Here is a 20,565-nt window from a genome sequence, read left to right on the forward strand (position 1 = left end):
GTAGGGGACGAAAGTGGTAGAAAAGAGGAAGTGAGGGTTTTAGAAGTAAGAATCATAACAAGATCTCAATTTTTCCAAAAGTTCAGTGTGTAATTAACTGCATTTTTAAAAGTATGTTCCCCAGCCATCAAAGGACATTTGTGGGAGATTAATCCATTAATATTCCATCCTCTTTTTTCCCAGTCCCTCTCTACCAGGGAAAAGGGTATATGACATAGGAAAAACAATATACAAGTTCTACAGCCTCACAGTTTGAAGACAAAAGTTCAGAATGCTTTTAAAAATATTCTAGATTCTAAAACTCACAGAAACGTCAAATCCTTGTGAATATCAAATAGTCATACCGATGGCAGGATAGGCAGCTCACTGAATTTAAGATTGTAGATGTTGAAAATTTTCTTTTGGAATGATGTTGTAGTTGATTGTAATGTAAAACACAGTTGCTTAGCATAAAGTCAATATGGATATCAAAAAAATGCATTGGGGGGATTTAATGAAGTCTTCATTGGCCGTGGCAGAAAGGCAGTTTTCAGACTTGCATGGTGGAGCGTTTTGATGTATCCAGGCAATGTTCATGTCAGAGCGGGGTCACGCAGATTGCACGTGTGGTTGCATAACCATGTAACCCAGGATCAGAGACAAGACAATTGGGGTATGTCACGTCACATTTTCCAATATGCTGGATCGTTCTGGAGGCAGCAGTGTAGATTATGGTGCATACTGACATAAGCCTCAGGGGATCTGCATCTAAACCCTGACTTTACCACTTAAGATTTATGTAAATTTGGACAACTCATTGAACCTTCTTAAACCTCAGTTTCTTCTTTGAGAAAGCAAGGTAACACTAGAGCCTCGTTTTCTATTCCACAGAATTTTTCTGAGGATTAAATGATCTCAAATATATAAAAGAGATATGTACATATACATGTGTAGGTATGTATCTATGTAAACTACAAAGCTTTGTAAAATTTAGATTGTTACTACTGCTGCAAAAAGGAATTGAAGTTTTTTACCTTTTCAACATAATCCCATTTATAAAACAGGCTTATTGATCCAAGTTGGTGATCGGGGTTTTTAAAATTTGACCTCAATAAACTGCGGAATCATCGTGCAGACATTTCAGACCAATGCCTCTTAAACAGAATTATTCATAACAGTTTTCTTCAGAACTTAACATTGAGTGCCACTGTCCCTTGGAAATGCAATACAAACATCTTAATTTATTTTCAGTTAGTAGTTAATTGGCTTTAGGATGTATATTATCAGTTCTTACTAGTCCTGAGAGTTTTCGGAGTCCTGAGAACTGACCTCATTTCCATTTTGTGGAGCATTAATAGGTCACATACTACCATCGCCTACACTGAGCAAACTTTCAGAAAAACACAGTAGACTGCGAAAACCTCGGCTTCCTTCTGTGACAGCTTAACTCACTGATCTTTCTCTCCCAACATTCTACAGAACAGGGGGCTAAAACCAGCTGCTTAGAAAGAGTTATGTTAGATAAGATAGTCCCTCCCAAAGATGTATAAATAATCATAGATTTCCTATATAACAACTGTATCCAAGTGATAAAAGGAATTTAAAAAACTTCACTCACCAACAACCTCAATTATAAACTAGGAGTAAACTCAAACTTTTTCAAATAACATTGTAGAAATCTTGTATTCATAGTAATACATGATATATTACTGAGTCATAAAACTATGTCAAATGATGTTTAGCTGGAGAGTGAATGCTTCAGCATAGTCAAGAAATTCTTCAAAAAAGGAGTTTCCTACTGGATATAAGAATGTAATATAATGCTATAGACATGTATAAATCTGGTACTGGTACTAAAATAGATAAATATATCAGTAGCCCAGAACAGAGAGACCAAAGATAAACTCAGTTATGTATGGGAAATCATATATAACAAAGGTGACTCTTCAAAGTAGTGATCCAGTTGTCAAAATAAATGGTGTTTGGACAGTTGGACATTTGAGGGAAACCAGGTCGATCCCTACCTCAACCTTTTAGAGAAATAAATTTCATGTGGATTACATATCTCAATTCAGTATAGTAGTATATAATATGTATAAGCATATATCTGTATTATATATATATATATATATATATAAAACTGTACCAGAAAATATGGGTGAATACATTTATGCTCTTGAAGAGATGATGGTCTTTCCAAGTATGACCTAGAACTCAAGGGCCAAATATTCTGTGATTTGCTGATTTGATTGCACAGAAAATTAAAATTTCCATACAGTGAAAGAAAGTGAAGAGGTAAACTACATGAACTGTATAGCGAAGAGCAAACAGGATGGGAGAAAATACCGAGCTTCTACAAATCAATAACCAAGACAGACACCCTGAGTAGACAAATGAGCAAAAGCTAAGAGGAAGCAATTTACTGAAGAACACAAATGACCAGCTAACACAGGGAGAGATGCTCTACCTCACCAGTAAAAAATAATTAAATACAACGTTTTTAATCAGGCTGAGAAAAATGTCTTGAGATTCTGTCTGCTATTTACAAGAGATGAGAAAGCTAGTACTCTCTAACACGCTATAGTTTGGGAGTGCTATTACAAAATATCGATTAAAATCTCAAATGTACATGCTGTTTCTCTCACCCAACAACATCACATCACAGAATCCATGTTAGCACAAGAGAAGAACAATACATCTGTAAGGATGTCTATCTATTACCAACTGTCATTTGAGAAAAGGGAAATAATATAAATTTCCCTTAAGTGGGATGAATAGATAATTTAATTATGTAACTCCAGCAATGAAAACTGCGAGCCTGATGAGGTAGAAGAGCATCTACACAGGCTGACATGTGAAAGGGCCTCGATCTACTGTTAATTTCAAAAAACACTTATATAGACTAATAGACATAATGTTTTAGAGACATAGGTCAAATTGTTAGCAGCACATCTGTATGAAATGAGGCTAGCGCACAAAGACTCACTTTTTAATGTCATATCTGAGAGTACAAATTGGTGACCTGTCAGCTCGATTCAACCAGCAGCTATGGGTTTGTTTTTATTTATTTATTTATTTATTTATTTATTTATTTATTTATTTATTTATTTATTTGACTTATAGTTCATTTACAATGTTGTGTCAATTTTTGGCATACAGCAAAATTTTTCAGTCATACATGAACATACATATACTCATTGTCATATTCATTTTCACCGTGCGCTACCACAAGGTCATGAATATATTTCCCTGTGCTGTACAGTATAAACTTGTTTATTCTATATATACTTGTCAGTATCTACCAATCTCAAACTCCCAATCTGTCTCTTCTCACCCACATATTCACCCACATATTCGTATTCTATGTCTGTGAGTTTATTTCTATTTTATATTTAAGTTCATTTGTCTTCTTCTTGTTTTTTTTTTTAGATTCCACATATAAGTGATCTCATATGGTATTTGTCTTTCTCCTTCTGGCTTACTTCACTTAGAATGACATTCTCCAGAGACATCCACGTTGTTGCAAATGGCATGATGTTGTCATTTTATGGCTGAGTAGTATTCCATTGTATAAATATACCACACTTCTTAATCCAGTCACAGCAGGCAAGGTTTCTACAGAGAGAATGTTATAAAAATCAAATTCATGGGAAAACCTAGACTTCCAGCTCTCTTAAAATAAGAAGATTTGGGAACTGAGGGCCTGTATTCCTGCCTAGCAACAATTGACTGGAGCTGGAAAAATGCTGCCCCCTTGAAAAGGAATGTGCCTGCTCTGTGTTAAATTTAGTTCATGGTGTTACCTGCCAGGCTTCCAGGGGCACTGGAATTTGCTTCCTTTATTTCATATGCTCTTATATTCTGTGAATTTGTTACAAGTATGTTTTATTCTTTTAAATAAAAGGTAAAGATTAAAATTTATGGTGGCACACTCTGTAAAAAATTTGTAATAAATTACAAAAGGATTTCAGTGGTGATATATTAATAGTATTGTAGTGCACTTCAATTTCTAGTAGTTATAAATCCAGCAATTTTAGTTAGCTGCCACAGAATTGAGGCCAGTTTAACGAGGAATATCCTGAATATTGAAATCATATGTTAAACGCAGCTCATCTGGTTGAGGTCTGTCCCGATGGGGCTTTTCCCATAGACCTACGTCATTTGCAACTCCTCATAGAGTAACTATGTGGTTTCCGTTACTCACAGAACTACATGTTAGATCTGTGGAAAGAATTACAAGACAGAGCTGCTAAATAAACATTGAAAAACCTAACAGTCAAACTTTTTTATCTTAGGTATTGGCAACGATCGGTACTGTTCTAGGGTGTGATGAGCTTAGGAGTAAATGATTTGAACTGAATGCATATTTAGAGGGTGTCTGAAATTCAGAACCAGGCAGATCCATCTTCCCTGACCCCAAATATGTAATAGTCCTAAAGTAAATTCCTTGAGGAAACTGGATCCCAAAGATTACAGGTGAGGAGCTTTTGAAGTGTGCTCATGTTCCACTGGAAATCAAAGAAGCCCAACTCAAAGAATTATGGACTGACTGACAGCTGTTGATTGAGCAAAAATTATTGAAAGGGCTGTCTTGAAGATTATGACTCAGACATTGGAGGAACTAAGGGTTGATGGGCTGTGGAAAGAATCAGAACATGTGTGAAATTCTTTAAAAATTTATTGACTTAAATTATGTTACACAATTAAAAAAAACCTTTACACTTTAAAAAAATCATCTGAATCCATATGTATAGAATACCTACTATGTGCAAAGAAAAATAATAAATGCTGCATAGCTAACAAAACAAGCAGTGATATCATTCCTTTCCTTTCTAAGTCGTCCATGAGGTCTACAATAGCTGACTGGCTGCCGTACACTGACACTATTTTTTCATAGTTTTCATTATGGAACTTATTTTAACCCCTTGTTATAGCACTCAGTTATTTTCTATTCCTGCTTTCAAGAGAGCTTTACTGTTATCTCAGTAATCTTTGAACTATTTTTCCACCCTCCTGATTAATCAGTTCTGCATTTTGGGATCAAATTAATCTCTAAAACATTGCTCCAATCTTGACATTTCCCTTTTATTACATAATAATTCAGTTCTGTAATTTGGAAAATCAAAGCATGCCACAGGCTGGCCCCAATGTCTAGATTTACTGTTGTCATGTGCTCCATGTTTCAGCCAGCCCTGGGCCGCTGATGACTTTCTAAACATAATTTCAGATCTTCCATGCTCTTGATGATTTATTCTTCCTGGAATGTCAACTCTTCTGTTTCAGTTGTGGTTTAAAACCCTAGCCAGCCTTCACATCTTTAGCTCCTCCATGAAGCCTTCTGCCACTTCACATCTTTAGCTCAGGCGTCTCCTCCATGAAGCCTTCTGCCACTTCATCCTTCCTGTGAACTTCTGCTGTGGTTTGCGTGGACTCCTGACACAGCACACAGTCAGCTGATTGGCATCACAGTAATTAAGGCGTTACTCTTTTCTGCTTCTCAGTATGTTTCTAAAGATCAAGGATCGCCATCTGCAAGCACAGAATTTTGCATACTATTAAAATTCACAATTTCCACTTGAAAAATGAGACATACAAAGCTGACATTAGGCAGAAATGAGGAAGCAGACAGAATTGTAACGGGGAAGATAAAGCAGACCTAATAGAGGCATCTTATAGGCACTTCGGCTGCATTAGGGCGTTCGTGGGGGTGACGGGAGGAGGGCATCACTGCCTAAGTGTAACACGTGCACCTGGTGCCTCCTTGACAGGATGACAACAATGGAACCTCTTCTCAGTAACCACCGGGTGTCCAGCTAATGTCAACTGAGGATTCGGAGCAGGCTGGTTTGGTGTAGCCTATGTTGAGTGGGTTTGAAAGTTTAGAATGAAAAATTATTTGAGACAATGTTCTTAGGAAAGCCAGAAAACGCTTAGAGGACAGAGTGTCAGACTGGCTGCTCGGGGACTTCTGGTAACTTCTATCATTGCGAAGCTGTTGGTGGTTTGCAAATGAATCGTACTAAAGTAATCGGCCTTGACTGACCTGAGTCTGCAAGAGGAGGGGACACCAAGCCTTGATAAACCTTAACAGTCATCAGAACTTCTTATGGATGTGAGAGATGCCATGATTTATCAGGCTCCCAGATTTATCAGGTAGCTAAAGTTCTAATGTGAAACTAGTTCAAACCTACCCCAAAAGGCCAAAAACCTTTTAGTTTATTTCAGCCAAGTCTAGACTTCCATAATAAGCCAGCCACATGGCATGTGGCAAAGAGTGGGTGCCTGATTAACAAACTAAGGGGGGTGTTACTCAAGCAAAAAAAAAAAAAAAAGTTCAAATAGGCCTTCTTGGAAACATTCAGAGGATGAATGGTTTGGCATAAGGATGAACAGCCTGAAAGGTAGCCAGGATTCATTTCATTCACTATTATTTTCCCAAATGGGAAAATCCTGTAACTTGAGATTAATGCACAGGGGAGTAGAAGCCTGGCCTTGGACTTCTCTGACATAAGTCAGCAATTAGAACACAAGCCTCCAAAAATCTGCAGATGGTCAGATTCTCTACACCAAGTGAGTTTCCCTACACTGCACTGGAGATAGACAAATCTGGAACTAGGGCAGTTCCAAATATCATTGAACAGGAAGGAAGTTCAATCTTTGTTCCTACAGGCAGGATTTCATTTGGCAGGCCAAGTAGCATCTGGGAGAGCATTAAGATATGCCTAGTGGATAAAAGGGGACCCTTGTGCACTGTTGGTGGGAATGTAAATCGGTGCAGCCACTTTGGAAAACAGTATGGAGTTTCCTCAAAAAATTAAAAGTAGAACTATCAGATGATCCAGCAATTTCACTCCTGGGTACTTATACAAAGAAAACAAAAACAAGTTTGAAAAGATATATGCACCCCTATGTTTACTGCAGCATTATTAATAATAGCTAAAACGTGGAAGCAGCCTAAAAATGCCCGTCTATAGATGATTGGATAAAGTAGATGTAGCTTGTGCGTGCGTGCATGCGTGTGTGTGTGTGTAGTGGAATATTATGTAATTATAAAAACAGAATGAAATCCTGTCATTTGTGACACCATGAATGGACCTAGGGGGTATTATGCTAAGTGAAATAAGTCAGAGAAAGACAAATACCGTATGATTTTCTGTACTGTACAATCTAGAAAACAAGCGAATTGAACAAACATAACAAAACGGGAACCGATAGATACAGAGAACAAACACATGGTTACCAGAGGGAAGGGGAGGTGGGGAGAGGAAAGAAATAGCTGAGGATGATTAAGAGCTACAAACTTCCAGTTATAAAATAAATGAATCACGGGGATGAAATGTACAGAAGAGGGAATACAGTCAGTAGTAATGTAACATCTTTGTATGGTGACAGATGGTAACTAGACTGACCCTTGTGATCATTTTGTTATGTACAGAAGTAATGGGTTGCTACATTGTGCACCAGGAGCTAAGGTAGTGCTGTAAGTCAATTACACTTCAAAAAACAGACTCATGGAATAAGAGATCCGATCTGTGGTTACCAGAGAGGGGGAGGGGGAACTGAATGGAGGTCAAAAGACAGAAACTTTCAGTTTAACTAAGTGTTAGGGTTATAATCTACAAAATTATTATTATAATTAACACTGCTGTGTATTAAACATGAAAGTTTTTGACAGTAAATCCTGAGTTCTCATCACAAGGGAAAATTTTTTTTCTTTTATTTTGTATCCATATGAAATGATGGGTGTTTCACTATACTTACTGTGGTAATCATGATATACACAAGTCATATTATGCTGTATACTTTAAACAATGCTGAATGTCAAGTATATGTCAATAAAACTGAAAAAAAAAAACCCAACCACTTGGAGTTTATTAGTGTTGGTGACAAAAGTTGTACAGCTACCCTTTGTATCAATGGGGGACTGGTTCCAAGACCCACCCCCACCCCCAGTACCAAAATCTGAGGATGCTTAAGTCCCTTATATATAAAATGATGTACCATTTGCATATAACCTATGCACAGCATCCAATATACTTTAAATCATCTCTAGATTACTTATAATATCTAATACTACTATGTAAATTATTGTAAATACTATGTGAGTGCTGTGTAAATCATTTCTGGCACACAACAAATTCAAGTTTTGCTTTTTGGAACTTTCTGGAATTTTTTTTCCCTGAATGTTTCCATGCTGCAGTTGCTTTAATCCAGGGATTCAGAACCTGAGAAGTCGGAAGGCCAACTGTAGATGAGAGCAATGGATTGTGAATCAGGTAAACATCAAACAAAAAGATGCAGAAATGTGAGGACAATTTTTTTTCTTCTTCCTTTTTTTTTTTCTTTCTCTCCCTCCCTCCCTTTCTCCCCCTCCCTCCCTTTCTCTCCCCAACACCTTCCTTAATGAGACATACCAGCTCTTGTCTAATGGCTCTTTAAAACGGCCACTGGATACTTGACTAGAATTTCAGGACCACCAGTCTAAGTCTGCTATAGATGTGAACATATCTCAGTAGCCCCTGAGTAAATCATTACACAGTTAATACTGGTAGAGACTGTGAATCATTAAACTTAAATCATGTTTGTTTTTACTGTAAATGTATAAAATTAGTCATATGAGTGTATTTTTCACATTATATTTGATTGTACTTATATGAGTTCATTTTTGATAGCCAACATATGCACGTGATTCAAAATTGACATTCCTGTCCCAGTGACATAGTCCCTTTCCCAGAGACTATCAATGATACCAATTTCTTGTATATGCTTCCAGAAATTGTTTTTGCACACACAGTTACATGCACAGGCATTTAACACACCTGTATAATTAGTGTTAATGCCTGCACATTAATGTTAATTGTTATTAATGTAACAGAAAAGAACGAATCTGACTCCATATTAGGTCTGTTTCTTTGGCTTTAACTCTGTGCCCTGTTTTCTAGGCTTAGTCTTGCTGGCTCTGCACCTTTTGTGAAACAATGTTGCTGTTAGCCTGAAATAGACAGGAGAGCCTATTTTCAAGGCTATGACCTTTAAGGATATTAACACTTTTGCACTTATAGAAAGACAACAAGTTGCAGAATAGAAAATAACATTTGTTTTGTTGGAGGTTTACAGGAACACCATGATCTGACCCTCCTGGCTGGTGGCAAGAACAAAGAATTTCTGCAGCAAGAAGTTTGCAACAACCAACCACACCCCTTCCCCTATTTTTTTTTTTTTTTTGTATAAAAGGAGCCTGTATTCTGACTGGAGTAAGATGGTTCTCCAGGACATTAGTCTACCATCCTCTCGGTCTGCCAGCTTTCTGAATAAAGTTGTTATTCCTTGCCCCAACACCTCATCTCCCAATTTATTGGCCTGTCATGCAGCGAGAAGAACAAATTTGGTCTCGGCGACATTAACATTAATAATACAGTCCTGAAAATCAGCAAGAGAATGTTAAGCAGGTGTCTGTTTTTCATCATTCTAATGCATCTTATAATGTATCATATCAGCCCCCGATCTCCCAAATTCCTAAGCCATGTATAAGCCACACTAAATGTTTATATATGTAACATACTATCATATTAGGATATGAAGTCCTTGAAACATCACTTACTAATCACTAATAATAGACTTATTAATAAACCTTTGCCTTGTATGCCTGAACAGGGCATTTCAGGTACTCACTTCAGAGAAGCACGTGACTTTTTTTTGACACTTTGTGAGCACCCCAAAGCATGTACATTTGAATCATAACCTACCGGATATATCTGCAGTATAACTTGAGGCTTTCCCAAGCATTGCTTTGTTAAAATTGTACTAAGTTTGGGTGGTGTAAATATACATTTTATCTATTAAAAAGAAGTATTGAGATATATATATATATACACACACACATATATATACGTGTGTATATATATGTGTGTGTGTATATATATGTATATCTACAAGGTTTCTGTGCTAAAAATCAGGAAGTGTACAATCAAAAACAAAACAACAGCCAGAAACTGATGAGACCTTACCCTTTTCTATCATTTTGCACAAATAGGTATTTTATACACACTACTTGTACACTTATTTAAACTTAGTTTGATACACAATATTAGCTGTCTCTGGGTAGTTTGATTTCAGGTAATTATCTGTTATTTTGTTAGCTGTATTTTCTGGATTCTCCACATCTTGCAGCAAGGAAAAAGAATTTTAAGGAAATACATATGTGTGTATATATATTATTTTCAAGTAACTAGTTCAGCTTTTTAAAAGTCCCTTATGTGAACTCACCCCTCAAGACAGATAAGTCCACTCTATTTGTTAAAAGCTAAATAAACTTATTAACATGTAAATCCAACTCAGCCTGTTCTTAATTGGTGATTAGTAACAGAACATGATTCTGCATATTCATGGTCTCCTGCTCAACCATTTCTACTTTTAATTAGAATAAATTGTTGAAAACTACTGTGGTAACTTTACTAATGTGAACCTTAGGATGTTTACTTCATCATATATCCAAACATTAAAAGGCAAACAATGTCCTTAAACAGGAATTTCACACTTTAACTTCCAGCTAGTTAAAATAATTCTGACTTTTTATAAAAAATCTAAAAGAAAACTTTGGACACTAAGAAATTGACAAATTAATTTTCAGTATAAGCCATAATATTCCCCCATCATAATATAATTTATTTCCCTGCGTGATCTGTAGTTTGTTGTTTTTTGTTTTTTGTTTTTTTCTCTCTTTTTAAATTCTGGGGATTGAGCCCAGGACCTCATGCATGCTCAGCACATGCTCTACCACTGAGCTACTTCCTGCTTCCCTGTGCTCTTGAATCTGTAAATCTCTCGTGGGAGAGGCTGGCAGGCAGCAAAGGCTTCCCTGAGAAACAGGTAGTTTTGATAGAAAACGGTGCTTCACCTCCCCCTCCCACCAGTAATTTCTGAAAACTGACATTCAAACTCCAATCTAATTGACTGCATCATCCCTTCATGAGAAGGGGTGGTAAGGCTTTGAGATCTTGAGAAGATTTTAAAGCCAACAATTTCACAAAGAGGCAAAAGAAAATACTGTAAAAGTAAATCTTACGAGTCTATTTTGCTTAAATTAGCACCGGGAGAGAGGAGAAGAGGAAATCCACAATTCAGATCCATTCAACACAATGAAAACTTAAAGCACTTTTCAAATCAGCTAACAAGAATATACATCTGAATTCATAATCCAGAAAAATGGCTGATGAATGATTATCATACACAGTCTATTGCCATCAAACAAAGTCAAGCTCAAATTTGAATTAGAACACAAACAGAATAGAATTTCAAATAATTCAGCAATGTTTTTGTTTTCATAATCAAATATAATTTTGCTGACAGCATAATTTCTAACATCCTTGCCCTAGAATCAGGTAGATGTAAAGATAGAGAAAACACATTTTGTGATTTAAAAAAAAAAGATTAGGAAATGAGAAAGAAAAGCCTACTCCTTTTCCCCAAATTAGGGAAAATTTGCATTAAAGGACTGTTAATCAAGGGTCAAATATCCTACCAAATCTTATCTAACATCAGTTTGGTCCTTCCCCCATGCTGCTAGTGCATTCTCTTGCCCCAGTTAAGCAGCATTTCTCAGCTGGCCATTCTAGATCAGTGGCTAAGTTTTGCTGCCACTGCCTGGAGGAGCAAGGTTAATTTCCTATAGACAGTAGGTATGTGGAGGAAAATCAGAAATATTAGCAGGGCTAGCCTGTCAGTCTAACAGAAGAAGAGAAGACAAGGAGAAAAGAGGGGGAAAAAAAAAAGGAGTGGGTGAATGATTTAAGTGAAGATACTGATACAGGAAAAATGAAGCATGAGAGGATGGTGGTGTCCCAGGTCTCAGGTGAGTCCCTGGGATGTGCTCTCCCAAATGAGGGTCTTTGGCTTTGCTCAGGAAAGAATTTAAGAGTGAGCCATTGTAGAGTGAAGGTAGACTTATTCAGAAAGATACATATTCTATAGACTGAGTGTGGGCCATCTCAGAGGCCAGACAGGCTATGAGGTGTGGAGAGTGATTAAAGCAAAAGTAGATACACACTTCATAGGCAGAATGCAGGCCATCTTGAAAAGCAGGAGGCTAGAGTTGGCAGCCTCAGAGCATGGAGTCATCTAGAAAAGTGAGACTGGCCATGAGGTGTGGGAGTTGTTAGTTTGTATGGGTTTGGTAACTTCATATGATAACAAGTGGAAAGATTATTCTAACTACTTTGAGGAAGGGGTGGGGATTCCCAAGATCTGGGCCACTGCCCACTTTTTGACCTTTTATGACCAGGCTCAGAACTGTCTTGGTGCCTGTGGGTATGTTGCTTAGCACACTAATATATTACAATGAGCATATAATGAAGCTCAAGCTCTACTGGAAGTCAGATCTCCTGCCATCTTGATACTAATTGCTGAGTTATTCTTTAATGACATAGCATCAAGATCAAAGCATATAACAAATAGTCCACAAGGTATAAATAGCTGGCCAGAGAGGGTATGCAGTGTGCCACTTAAGGGCCAGAGAAACTTCTGCATTACCAAGTAAGAAGGCTTCAGTCATGTGCCATTATTTCTCCACCCAGACTTGGATCCAAGGAATTGAGACAGATAGTCCAATCTGCCAGAAATGTGAGGTGAGTATTACAATTCAAGGTTGGAAGACAGACATCTAAATAGGCACTGTGATAAATGTTGAAGGCAAGGAGAGCACCCCAGATGCCACGGAACACATAGACGAGGCAACTAATACAAACTTAGGGGAAGGGAAAGGATTTTAACTGGGACGGGAAGGATGGGAAGAGGTTAGCCAGGCAAAGAGCAGGAAAGGGTTTCTCTCTCTCATAAAGAAGAAGTAGATCCTGTAAATGCCCAAAGGCAAGAAAACTGCCAAAGAAAAGTGAACTTAGGATAGACTTGGAGGAGAGTAGTGTTGGGCAATGAGGTAGGCTTGGACGCCATCAGGATACTAGATAACCGTGCACGTCATCTCAGGGACAATGCAACCACTGAAAGTGTACGACGTCAGCTTGAGGAAAAATAACTTGCAAATGACTTGGACTATATAATTTTGCTTTTAGACTAGAGGCAATTAAGACAATTTATGCTAGAGGGTAACTGAGAATTTTACAAAGCCCCAAGAACATGCTATAGCTTTTAATCATCATTATATTTTAGATGAACATGGTGAATCCTAAAAGTGGCCTTTTGATTTTACCACCTGGTGTATTTATTTATGATTTAGCTCTTATGAAAATACTGTATCTTTGAAAAAATTCTGATTGTTTAGGTTACAAAAAATGAATGCTTATTACATTTTAGAAATGCTGGAAGCTTAATTATCAAACTCATGAGAATTACTAATACTTTAGAATTTCAAAAGATCTCTGTGTTTTCCAGGCTTTTTTTGATCACTCATTTCATCAGTAAAAAGCTTTGATGTATACTTTATATATATGAACAAAAATGTATGAATATATAGAATAAAGTAAAAATAATGAATACATGTGAACATATATAAGTTATCATTTACATAAAACAGTAGTACATAATTTCAGATTAATCATATATATAAAGTATATATTATGTTTGTATAAAATATTCATATACATTATAAAGTACACACAAAAATTAAAATAAAAAAATAATGAGCAGGAAAAAAGTAGAAATCAAAATTCTAATAGAAGAAATAGACCCTTCCTTAAGGGACTGTCTTGGAAGCTGTCATATCCCACATAAAATCTTCTGGATCTTGATTTTCTTTTTCACATACACAACAAATTTTGCACCTGGGGCTGTATATTTTCTACTTGAAGAAATAAAATATTGTGTAGGGACACTTACACAGAAGATTAATCAAGTGTCCGTAACTATTTTGATTACGAAAGAGAAATCCGGACCACAAGAATCTCTGAGGCCACCTTTTACTCTTGGATGGACGCAGCGTGTTCCGTAGCCACGGCCTCGGCGAGGATTTCAAACTTGGAAAGCTGGATGGCCCTCTCGAAGCCTTACGTTTCTTACTGCAAGGAACAGAGAACAGACAGGTTTTAGTATTAAAAACTTAAACCTAAGGACCTCAATAAGAGAAAAATAAAGAGAATAAGAGGGGGGAAATGTGCAGGAAGAAGGACCATCATTTAAAGTCTGGCAGAGGCTTGCTCGTTTACAGGAATGACTCAGCGTTGCCTCTTCTGGACTGAGGGCCTGCCCTGGAACACAGCGCGGAGCACCCGGGCACGGAGGCCAGACTGCGGGTTCTTGGGGCAATGCGGTTTACATCCAGCTCTGCGGGTCAGTAGGCAAGCTGCTTAACCTTATGACGCCTACCTCCTAGGATGTTGGATGGATTAAGTGAAATAATGAAATAATATACGTGAGGTGCTTAACGCAGTGCCTGGGGTGTAGTAAGCAGTCAATAAGTATCAGCATACTTGTTCAAAGAAGTAGAAGTGTTCAACAACCACAGCATCACCCTTTCTGACAGAGACTGCAGGGTTAATATAAAATGTCAACACCTCTTTTGCTTTTGTTCTTACAGAATGTTTGCCTTTCTTAATTATCACAGAGTCCTTTCAAATGACTGACTGAAACTATGCCATTTCATTTAGGTTAAAAACTAGAAATAGCAGGCTATCAAACTTTTGCTTTCTGCAAAGCATCAGGCAGAGTCCTGAGGGCCAAGGGATGTAGGAGATGAACATAATTAAGTCGCAGGGCGGTGATTTCCAGCCTGTAGCCTCAGCTTATGCCAGGACAGGCTCTGCTGGTGGAAGGGCAAATGAGGTAAAAATTTCAGTCCTAAATACTGGAGCAAGAAGCTGTTGTTAGGAGAGAAATGAGAAAGCGTTTCAAGGAGAAAGAGAGTTGGAAAAGTACAACATACACACTCTACATGCTTCTTTCCTCAATCTAACACTTGCCTTTATGCCTCACTACGTGGCACACGCCAGGCCAGGCATTTTCACAAGCTGCCTTTTTCTGCCTGTTATGCAGGTGAAACACTAAGGTTCAGAGATTATAAATTGTTTGCCCAAGATTATACAGAGAAAGTAGAAATTACAGTCTGAAGTGGCATTGTGGTTTGTGCTGACTTATCGGAGTCTGGGTTATGGACATTAGAAAGACCAGGCTTGGGGGAGGGGTACAGCTCAAGTGGTAGGGCGCAGGCTCAGCGCCCAAGTGGTCCGGGGTTTAATCCCGGGTACCTCCTCCCAGCGGAAATCAATGAAGAAACCTAATTACCTCCCCCTCAGAAAACAAGCAATACAAGAAAGACCAGGCTTGAGGGAGCTGAGCTAAAGGGAAAGAGTCTGCTCCCAGGTTTTTAAGCAGCGGTTTTAGGATGTTCCACTTGACTGGTAATGGCTGCATTTGCATTGAAAAGCTATTGAAGTAAAGAGGTAAAAACCCTAAGAGATTTCACATGGGTGATTTGTTGCTACAGCAACAACTTTGCTTGGTACTTGATGATTGTGGGCTGAACAGTTCTTGCTTTCTGTCCTGGAACTGGCATCGTTATGCAGAACTGAAGGCATGCGGACTTGCCAGAGAGGGAAACAGCTCACTGAGCCCATAACATGATAAAAAGAAACAGGTTGTGTAGTTGCTGCACATCTTTTTCCTTTTTCAGTTTTATTAGGTAGAATTATTACAGTTCAACTGCACATACACATTGTATTGCGTGTAAATACATACATACAGCATACTGCACTTTTTTTAGTTTATATATATGTACTAATTATTGTTTCTCAGAACAGATTAGAGCTTTAGCTTCTTAACTTACATAGTTATCAAAGGAATAAAGCCAACTACAAAATAAGAACCAACAGAATGCGGTGATCCAATCCTAAAGGGCAGTCAGATGTGCTGGCACATATTCAAGAAATCAAAATAATAATTAGTTCATTTATGTCCTTATTATTGTTATTATTTTTAGATTCCTGTGAGAAAGTTTTTAAATGGAGCTTTTTCTGAACAATTTTGTCTCTTGATTTAGGCCTTCATCATTGTTTAATTATAAATATGAATGCCTTGCTGACGTCTGTTTTGCTTACTGACTGCACAGTTAACAGTTGCTTTGGGACAGACATCCTCAGGCCAGTCACTAAAAAGCTGCCATACTCAGGCTAGAGATGTTTTATTCTCATCCACAGCTGAAGCATCCGAGCACTTGAGCTACCTTTCAGAAATACTTACAGATTCTACAGTCACTGAAAAAAGCCCTCTGTTTCTGTGACGCTGTGGAAGCAGACTGGGCCCGCACCGCAGGCACGGCTTCTCACTTTCTGACAGTGTGCTGATAAAAACCGGTATATGCTGGCAACGAGATGTTGGAATTTAGACTGATCTGTTAGGGCCTGTGTAGTACAGAAACCTCAGAAATCAATGACTTAAGAAGTCTAGATTTAGCATTTGCTGTTTAGAAAATCTTAATTAAGCCAGACACAATAGTGTTAGAGCAGGCAGGTAGCTAGATGTGAACAGAGAAAGGGGGACACAGACCACACGGCAGGATCTGGGCAGAAAAGAGGGGCCCAGGCCAAATGCAGGAAGCCACACATCGTGTAAGCACCAGGGGTCTCTGGGCAGAGAAAGGAAAGCAGGAACCTTTGGGATGGTAAGTGGTCACACCTTGTGGCATGATGAGTGGCCTGGAGACTGACAAAGAAAGTTGAGAAAAGGCAGGGATTTCCAGTGTCTGACTGTAACCTTTTGCTCATTATGCCCTCATTTCAACACAATTAGCCTTGCAGATCAGAAGTACCCATCATGCACCAACACCATGCACTTCCGATCCAGACTAAATAAGGACAAAAATCCCTCCTCCCCTTGGGAAGGTGGAGTTGGGATGATAATCAGGGAATAAGACCCCAAACCCCTCCCTCCCCAGTGAATATTCTGCCCATTCACTTTTACACCCTATGTAGCTAACTTGCCAAAGAAACTCAGGGCAGCTGCTCACCTGAGCCTGCCTGCTCTTCCCTTGAGAGTGTCCTATCCATCCTTTAATAGATCCTCACTTTACTTTTCTTAACCTCTACATCTTGTCTCTGAACTCTTTCTGGGACGGGACAAGAACCTGCAACACTGGTTACAGCCACTGGCAACAATAGGACAAATGTATGATTCTACTTACATGAGATATGCAGACCAGGCAAACTCAGAAAGACAGAAAATACGGTGCTTATCAGAAACTGAGAGGAAAGCCAAAAAAGGAGCTATTGTTTACTAGGTTTCAGAGTTTCCGATTGGGAAGAGGAAGACGTGCTGGAGATGGATATTGGTAATGGTTGTACAACACGGTGAATGTACTTTATGCCACTTAACTGCATACTTACAAATGGTTAAAACAGTATGTTTTATGAATATTTCACCACAATAAAAAAATTCTTAAGCCACAACAATAATGCCAGTAACAGCTATCAGTATTGATGGTTGCACTGGACAATGTGCCAGGTGCTTTTCATGCATTCTCTTAGTTAACCTTTAGGTAAGTACCAGAGAGTATGAGACACAAAAGCTTAAGTCATCTGCCTAGGCTTCACACAAATATATATACATATATATAATGGCTTTAGAGATCTTTTAAAAGCTTATATAAAACTTTTATATTTGACTTATATTTTTATATCACACCAGACACAATGTTTAAACAAATAAAAACACTGAGGCTCAATGTTCCCATGCTGACTGGTGACCTTGTTAGAGCAGGAAGATAGATGTGACCAGAGACAGGGGCACATGGGCCAAATAGCAGGAAACTATACATCTTGTGGACAACGGGGGAGCTTGTACAGACAGAGAAAGCGGGAAACTCTGGACTGATAAGAAATCACATTTTGGGGTGACAAGTGTCCTAGAGGCAGACAAGGAAAGGTGAGATAGGCAGGAATCTCCAGTGTCCAAATGTAACCTTTTGTTCATTATGCCCTCATTACCAATAGGAAATATCCATCATGTACCGAGGCCATGACACTTCCGAACAAGGACAAAAATCCCTCCTCCTCTCTGGAAGGTGGATCTGGGATTAAAATCAGGGAATACAAGCCCAAATCTCTCCCTTTCCAATGAATGTCCTGCCCATTCATGTTTGCACCCTGTGTAACCAGCTTGCCCAAGCAGCTCCGCTGCAGCACACGAGTCTGCCCATCCCCCCTTGAGAGCACCTATCACTTAATAAATCCTCACTTCACTGCCTTGACCTCTGTGTCTCGTCTCTGACAAGAACCTACTCTCTTAATGTCAGCTGAGGCTTTTTTTCAACTCTCCTTTATCTACAGAACCTCAAACACACAGCAAAGACAATCTCAGGGACCAGCACCCATCCTTCTCTCTGGCAGGAGAGAGTAATTTTGACAGTAAGGTGGAGGAGGGGGAGAGTGAATTTATTCTTCCCCCTTCTGTCCCCTGCTGTTGTTTCAGATCCCTGTGCCACTTGCTGGCCTCTTACGATTTCCCGAATGGACTTGTGACTCTTTGTTTTTGCCCTCATATCATACCCTGCTCTCAAAACCGTCCCCACTTCTGGCCTGGGTTCAGACCCACTAAGGGGCCCTCCTCCCCCAGTTTCACAGAGGGAGACAGTGACTCCAGGGGAGACAGAGCTGTTTTGAAGGAGTGAGTGCTGACTTGGCTGCTGCTTGGGAATGACCTGCCTGGAGATGAGGTGCTCAGTGCTCAGAACACCAGAGCCAAGAAACTTGGACAGGGTCATCTTGACGCTGCTTAAAACTGTCTGGCTTTGTTCCAGGAATGCCTGGCCCACAACAAGCACTCGAGTATATGTTCCTTGAAATAACACGTATTCTGACCAACTTATGAGAACTCCAAGACCCTGATTTCTGACACGTGGCCCCGACAGTCTCTCCTCATTCCTCTTCTACTCATTCAATGAATATTTATTATGCAGCAGGTGAGACAAGTACCTACACAGACACCACAATGTGGTGAATGTAGCATCAGTGACATAGACAGAACATCACGGGAGCACAAAAGAAGCCCCTGTCTCGGAGGGACGGGCATTTCGGGCTGAGAATGGAAGGTGCAAGCCCTCAGGGGGCTGGGCTTGGTGGGCTCAGAGATGGCAAGGGGACCAGTGTGGCCTGTGCCACAGGTTGCCCACCTTTCTCCTCCTGTGAAGGTGGAACCAACGGCTCTTCTTGGTAATATTTTCCTCGACAATGGCCATTACTGTGGAATCAATGGGGCGTACGACTTCGGAGTCACCTTTCCTTCCCCCTCCCTGGTATGTGGCGTGTAATCACGTACCCAGCCCGGACGATAAACAATCAAAGCTCCAAGGATGGCCCTCACCAGGAACCAGAAACACCGTGTGCTACCTGGGCAGTCCTTCTCTGGCTATTGCAATCAAGAGGAATTTTTTTTTCCCTCTTTCTCTCACCTGCAGCATTTATCTTTACCTGAAAACTTCTATCGAGGTAAAATCTGGAAAGCCACACTTCCAGACGAGCTTTCATAATTAATGCATTGTGAATAAGTCATTTTAAACACAATGAAAACACCTGTGTGTGAGTGTTTATGTATCACTACACTGTGATTTAAACCAGTTGGGACTGCCAGTTGGATTCCCCTGTGCTGTTTCTAAGGTGCCTGGGGATTCTAAACTCTTCTGTCTTTACTTCATCCTGGCATTGAAATGATGTGAAGTCTCGAAATTCACTTCAGTGGTATGCCGGGGCTCCTAAACCACTCAAGTCTCTTCATAAAGACAGCATTCCTGGCCTCTCTGTATTTTTTTTTTTTAACTCACAAGTATCACTTCTTCCTTTTCTCCTTCTTCTTCTCCTTCTTTTTTTTTTTTTTTGATTGAGGTATAGTCAGTTTACAATGTCCTGTGAGTTTCTACTATACAGCACAATTCTTCAGTCATACATGAATATATATATATATATTCATTTTCATGTTCGTTTTCACTGTGAGCTACTACAAGATCTTGAATATATTTCCCTGTGCTATGCAAACTTGTTTATCTGTTTTATATATACCAGTCAGTATCTGCAAATCTCGAACTCCCAGTTTATCCCTTACCACCTCCCTCCCCCCGGCAACCACAAGTCTGTGTTCTATGCCTGTAAGTCTGTTTCTGTTTTATATATAGGTTCATTTCTTTTTTTTTTAGATTGCACATGTAAGTGATAGCATATACTATTTGTCTTTCTCTTTCTGGCTTACTTCATTTAGAATGACATTCTCCAGGGACATGCATGTTGCTGCAAATGGCATTATTTTATCATTTTTTATGGCTGACTAGTATTCCATTGTATAAACATATCACAGCTTCCTTATCCATTCATTTGTCGATGGACATTTAGGTTGTTTCCATATCTTGGCTATTGTAAATACTACTGCTATGAACATTGGGGTGCAGGTATCTTTTTTAATTAGGATTCTTTCTGGATATATGCCCAGGAGCAGGATTACTGGGTCATATGGTAAGTCTGTTTTTAGTCTTTTGAGGACTCTCCATACTGTTTTCCATAACGGCTGCACCAAACTGCATTCTCATCAACAGTGAAGGAGTGTTTCCTTTCCTCCACACCCTCTCCAGCATTTATCATTTGAAGCATCACTTCTTTG

General features: G+C 39.0%; 1 protein-coding gene and 1 non-coding gene across 3 annotated transcripts in view; one reads left to right on the forward strand and one right to left on the reverse strand.

Moving 5' to 3' along the window:
- Positions 1-4,095: 4,095 nt before the first annotated feature.
- Positions 4,096-4,225, forward strand: LOC116285640 (small nucleolar RNA SNORA18). Its single transcript, XR_004195331.1, has one exon. It is a non-coding gene; the product is annotated as a small nucleolar RNA SNORA18 (small nucleolar RNA).
- An 818-nt stretch (positions 4,226-5,043) lies between these two features.
- The window catches only part of TMEM64 (transmembrane protein 64), a 69,272-nt gene continuing 53,750 nt past the window's right edge, over positions 5,044-20,565 (reverse strand). For both annotated transcript variants that reach the window (XR_012064103.1, XR_012064102.1), the window contains 2 exons: positions 13,810-13,988; positions 5,044-5,508 (listed from right to left, as the gene is read on the reverse strand). The gene's annotated coding sequence lies outside the window, so the exon portion shown is untranslated. The remainder of the gene's footprint in view (positions 5,509-13,809; positions 13,989-20,565) is intronic.

This window comes from Vicugna pacos, chromosome 25 (genome assembly GCF_048564905.1).
Source record: "Vicugna pacos chromosome 25, VicPac4, whole genome shotgun sequence".
Taxonomy (NCBI): Eukaryota; Metazoa; Chordata; class Mammalia; order Artiodactyla; family Camelidae; genus Vicugna; species Vicugna pacos.